General features: G+C 32.5%; 1 long non-coding RNA gene and 1 pseudogene across 1 annotated transcript; one reads left to right on the top strand and one right to left on the bottom strand.

Annotated features, from left to right (window-relative positions):
* Window positions 1-1,042: 1,042 nt before the first annotated feature.
* On the top strand, window positions 1,043-2,653 carry LOC114424657. Its single transcript, XR_003669050.1, has 3 exons — window positions 1,043-1,292; window positions 2,349-2,449; window positions 2,569-2,653. It is a non-coding gene; the product is annotated as an uncharacterized LOC114424657 (long non-coding RNA).
* Window positions 2,654-3,262: 609 nt separating this feature from the next.
* Window positions 3,263-6,326, bottom strand: LOC114424676 (annotated as a pseudogene).

The raw sequence follows: 6,326 nt of genomic DNA, 5'->3' as shown, positions 1-6,326 counted from the left end.
TCTCTGAGTGTTTCATTGGACATTAAGTTAAGCCAGAATTACAAGATCACAGGTCAAATGAAAATCGACAATTTTACTGATTACAAGTCAATGTTTTTTTTAAAATAAGCAAACAATTATATTGATGTAAAAAGCTAATCTTAAGCACAAGTAGTGTTAAAGATTAGAGATATAATCAGCAATCAAGAACAAATTGTTCCCCATGTTTATTAGTTAATAGCATAGTTACATAGTAAAACCCAATAGACTTTTAGTTACTTTGGTAATCTTTCTTGTTGGTGAATGTCTTGGCAGGAGGAACTAGAGAGAAATCAAAAGGCATCAGGTAATGTAATTACTATATAGAATTTTAATTTTTTATTCATAACTTGTAAGCAGGTTTGAAGCAATTTGTTGTAATAGATAATTTAGTTGAGATGGCTTGAATTTTTATTTTCTTTTAGATTTTGAATTTTATCTCTATAACTCTGTTAAGTGGTGTTGTTTGTAGGTTCCAAGTCTGATGGATGTGCAAGACAGGTGAAGGAAGTTGCATGTCCTATTTGCACTGTTTAATAGTTCACTAATCACTAGGTAAAATTCACCCAAAAAAATGTTCACTTGGTAAATGGAGCATATTGTTGTCCAATATACTTATATTGAAATGATAAATTTTATTATTCATAGTGGAACAAGAATAATCATCATGTAAACTATCCATATAGTAAAACAAGAAAAGAAAAAAGATCGAACATAAAAAGGAATAATCATCATGTAAACTTCTGATTCCAAATTGGCTTCTAGTCAAGTCATATTTTGGCTCTTTAGTTTCTATAAGGAAAAGAGGCACTGCAGTGCTTTGTGGGTGTGTGCTTAATCAGCTGGTATGCAGTGTATTTGGCTAAGCAAAATGCATGTCTTTTCACTTTTCAGTTAGTGTATTTTTTATATACTTTGGTATAAGATTGTTTCCTAACTTATTTTGGGGTTTTTGTTGATGGTTACGTTTGAGTTTTGTTGTATGATTTGAAGAAGGATTAGAGTGCTCTGTTTTTTCTTTCTAATAATGCAACAGAGGTTATGCATTATGTTCATTAAGTAATCAATTATAATGTGCATGCAGGGTGATTTTATCTTTGTATTGGGTTTGGGTGGTGGGTAGCATAATAATTTTCCAAATTATCTAAAGTTTAGTTTGTATTAAAGAACTTTCTGAAGTTTTTACTTGTTTTTGTTTATAGGTTGCTTCCTATGAGTTTACCACCTTAACTTGCATCCCAGGTGTCATCACATATCGTGGAGCTAAAATCCAGGTATCTCCACATAAACATATTATATGTTGATAAATTTATCACCTTACTGTGCAAAAGATATTCTGCTTGTGGGTTGATAAGCCTGGGATGCCTAAAGCTGATTTAGTTGTACTTTTTCTGATAATAGTTGAGAGAAGATTAAATGATATGTGAATGTTGCCTCTCTATATTAGTAGCCTCTGACTATAAGCTGCATGTGTGCTCGGGTCTAAGGAACATTGGCATAGGTTTTGGCAAATTTTATAGTACAAAGCTGTTCAGATTATAGTATTCTCTAGACCAGAAGTTCAAATTAGCGAGTCTAAAATACTAAAAAGCTATTCAGTTTGATTTATTGTACAAAGCTGAGTGCATTGTGCTCGGAGGGTCCTGTGGTTGACTGGGGGGGAGGGGGGAACAATTCATTGGAAAATACATGTTATTGCTCTCTATACAACATAATTGTAATTTCAGTTCTGCACCTCAGCACTTGCCTCAATTCGGGGGCCAGGAACCATGTATCTTGCATATTATGTCTCTCTATATCTTTGAAGCAAAGTGGGGCCCTTTTCTCTAATTTCATATTTTCATTTAGTTGTTCACTACATGGCCTAAGTTACTTTGTATCATGCTAATTGCTAAATGAATCTATCTTATAATAAGGCTTTTACTTGGCTAAGGCTTTCTTCCACTTGTCAATGGATTGTGTTTTCATGTTTTGTAAGATTGCCCAGCAATGATGATCACTAATAATCAATTGAGAGACATATGGACCAAGGGACATTGACAATACAATAAAATTAGAGTAGGGATAGTTGACACTAAATGAGAATTCAGAAAAAAAAACATGTCTAGAAATGAGTTGAGCTCGCAGCTTTGACTCTAATACAAACTTTTATTTTTGACTGATATTGAACCCGAACCAAACTTATGAGCAGTTGTTAGCTCAGTTTGATTTAAAATTATAACTATTTTAGATATTTTTATTTATTTATTCATTTACTTTGTACAATAAAATTAATTATTTCAATTTAATAATCAAAACCCTGAACCAGACTTGCTACCCTTTCATTGCAGTCTCGCATCTTTAGTTCTCTGCTCGCCGTCACCTCCGTCCTCCGCTGCACCTCCGTCGCAGTCCATTCCTCTCTCTTTCTTCGACCACTCACTCTGTCTACGTAAGTAACCCTCACCCTTCTTTATATTATTTCCACCAATTCGTTATCCCTTGCTACAATTCCTGATGCAGCAAATTGAATTCTGTTCCTTACTAAGGAAAATTACTTTATTCATATAGATCTGTGCTAGGGTTCACATTTGTTTGGTATCTATCTCTGCAAGTGCCTCTCTCGTCCTCATTGCGTTTCACATTCTCTGCCAGGTATCTATCTCTGTAATTTCAACTTTCAACATTATGACTCACTTGTTTCATTCAAATCATTGTTCCTAAGTTAGATTTTTATGTCCCTTTTAGACTATACTCTAAGTAAAACAGTCACATATATAGATTTGTTACATATGGAGTTATGCTATTGGACCTCTCGATAGAGTAGAACATGAAATATGTGTGACCATGCATACCAATATGTGATATTTGACATATTTGTGTTTACTCTTTCACTCAAGTATAAAAGAATCAATGATCATAACTTTACGAGAATAACACATTCTTACTCTCGTGTTCAATTGAGAGACATATGGACCAAGGGACATTGAGAATACAATAAAATATGATTGCAAAGGTTAAAATCGGATAACCCAATATAGAATTATGGAGGCTAGCTTTTGAATTTGGGATTAAAAAAAAAGTAAACAATTAGAGGAGGTATATTAATAATTGTTGATAAAAAATATACACCAAACCTAAAAATGCATAAATTCGTGTGTGCACACACATTGCTATAGTATATTTAAAACAATAAATTAAATCTACAAAAGTATAGAACATTAAATATTAAAACATAATAAATAAAATTAGAGTAGGGATAGTTGACACTAAATGAGAATTCAGAAAAAAAAAGAGTCTAGAAATGAGTTGAGTTCGCAACTTGACTCTAATACAAACTTTCATGTTCTACTGTATCCTAAGCACATGAAGCTTGCTGCATGCTACCATTTTTGTTAACTTTGTTCAATTCCATATTCTTAAGCTTGTGATATTATTCTACTGGGTTGCTGCTACAAAGCCTCCTTGCATATTTGTTGTTTGCAATTGAGAGTTCACTTGATTTTAATGAGACTGCATATGAGGTGGGGGAAATTGTCCATATTGCAGTGGAGACACGATTTTGTTAGGTCTATTTATATTTATGATCTTTATAATCTGCTTCTCACATGAATCCAGTTTCAACCTGTAATTAAGTGAGATATTGCTCTTTGAAACCTGAAGGAATGCTATAGCACATTCCAACATCTTCATAAATTTCTTCAACTTTTCGAGTTTATATGACTTCGGTTGTTGTGGAAGGGAGGTATGCTGATAAAGAAAAAAAAAAGGTACAAGGTTAAACACATTAAAAATAATTGATGAGAAAAAAAATAATAAAGGGCACCCTTTCACTTTCAGGAAAGGTGATGACTTAATAGTGCTTAGCAATCTTTAGAGATTACCAAAATAATAATAATAATAATAATAATAATAATAATGGAAAAGGCTGGTTTATTCATAGAGCAGTTGTTAAAAATTTATCTGACTAAGCATACCCGCTGAAGTTTACTAGCAGATTTTTGGTACATTTCATTCAACTCTGGCAAGTAATTTTCTTTCATGGACTTAATCTGCAAAATAAAATCAACCAAATCAAATAGGGATCGGTTAATTAGAAACCTTGTCGTCTCTTGTGCAAGAAAATTTGTACCATTGTTCCACTAAGGAAGGATGATAAAAAATTTCTCATTTTGTAATGCATTATAAATTTCATGCTTAATTGTGCACACATCATGCATGTAAGATAAGCACCTAAACACTTGGAGAACCAAGTCACTTAATACTCCATCAAGCGTACCATACTACTAGATGTGGAACTTAAGCACACCAACCATGACTTTGAATATTAAATTGAAAACTTCAAAAATCTCACTAAAGAAATACCATTCATATCAACACAAAGACATGTTAACAATTACCAGATATTCTCAATACAAATAACCAATAGAGAATAAAACGACAGCACTAAAAGAAATTAACTCTAGAAAAAAAAACAAAAAAAAAATCCTTATTGGGTAAAGCACAAGTAATTTCTACTGCTACATTACACATTTTTTCAAATATTATGTGAAGGTCCATCAACATATATAAACATTGAGTAGTATGGATTTAAGAAGAGTTCTCATTATTTTTCCTAAAAGACTACTGAAGAGTTTCATTTTCTTCTTGATAATTTCTCACAATAAAAGCCATCATTCTTCATCATTTTGGGTTTTGTTCATTTGACAAATATCTGCTGTTCAATCCAATTCACTTAGAAATAAAATGATAACAAAAAAGTACATTACCTTACCTTTTGATACACTTCTTATTGCCAATCAATATGAGGTAGGGGAAGTTGCCTTGACTGCATTGGAGGCATAGCTTTCTTATGTCTTTTTCTATTTATGAAGTTTATAATATGGTTCTCATATGAACCTAGTTTCTCTATTTATGAAGTTTATAATATGGTTCTCATATGAACCTAGTTTCTCCTTGAAATTGGGTGAGATGTTGCTCTTAGAAACCTGAAGGAATGCTATAATACGTTCCAGCATTTTAAATACATTCATCTTTTCAAGTTGATCTAACTTTGGTTGTGTTGGAAGGGAATTGTGCTGATAAAGGAAAGATACAGGGTTAAACATAGTAAAAATAATTTACGAGGAAAAAACAACAATAAAGGACTCCCTTTGAGGAAAGGTGATGACCTGATATAGGGCTTAGAACATGCTACAATCTCTAGAGTTTGCAAGAATAACAATAATGGAAAAAGATTATTTATCAATAGCAGTTATTAAAAATTGTCTGACAAATCATACCTGTTGAAGTTGGGTAGCAATCTTTTGGTACATTTCATTCAACTCTGGCAAGTAACTTTCTTTCATAGATTTAATCTGCCAGAAACAAATAATCAATGCATTAGAAACCTTGCAATCTCCTACCAGTGCAGGAATTTTGAGCAATTTTCTCCACTATTTATTCGCAATGTTATACTGGATTTGACATTGATAGCTATGTGTACCATTGTTACAACTGAGTCCGAGGATAAAAAGATAATAATTAAAAAAAATGATTCTTATGGAAAACCAAAAAATAAAAATTTGTTTTGGTTAAAGCACTTCCTGCCGCACACATTTAATTTAATAAGGAAAAAAATTATAAGAAAATAACATATTACATGTTGATACACTTGTTCTTGCCAATCACCCCCACTTGACTGTCCGGTCTGTGCAGTTGAATCCAGAGGAGAAGCTACAAAAGATATTTCATAGACACATGAGAATTCGGCCAAAATAAATAAGATGATAATCAAAACAATGCCACAAACAAAGACAAAAGAATGCTGAATTCTTGTTGTATTTTCATTTTATTTGCAATTGATTGACAATAACTCTGATCAGGGATATCCTGATCCGGAAAAAAAAAAAAAACTCATCAAATCACTGAGATTATGCAATTGTCTGGGTTTTGCATTTCACCTGCTGACAAACCAAGAAATTAAAAAAATTCAAAATTAACCTGACATGTTGCAGAAACCTGGTATCTGCTAAAATACAATGTCCTTGTTGAGACTGCGTTCAGTTCTGTTTGTTGTTCTTCCCTTGAGGCAGTACTCATGTTCTTTCCTTGTCCCCTACACAACTAGACCTATAGACTTTTGCTGCCATTGCCCGTGATTTCAGCTATAGACATTGGTTTATGAAGAAATTTTTTATCTCATGTAGTCATATTCTAGTTTAGGATAGGAAATTAATTTGTTTATGTAAAATAGGATAAACTTAGGGATATTTGTGTGTAAACTGTGAGTCGGAGAACACAACATATGCTTGTTTATATAGACTGATAGTAATAATCACACATAATTA

Source organism: Glycine soja, chromosome 8 (assembly GCF_004193775.1).
Source record: "Glycine soja cultivar W05 chromosome 8, ASM419377v2, whole genome shotgun sequence".
NCBI classification, from domain to species: domain Eukaryota; kingdom Viridiplantae; phylum Streptophyta; class Magnoliopsida; order Fabales; family Fabaceae; genus Glycine; species Glycine soja.
The sequence above is the reverse complement of the archived record's forward strand: the minus strand, read 5'-3'. Positions and strand labels throughout refer to the sequence as shown.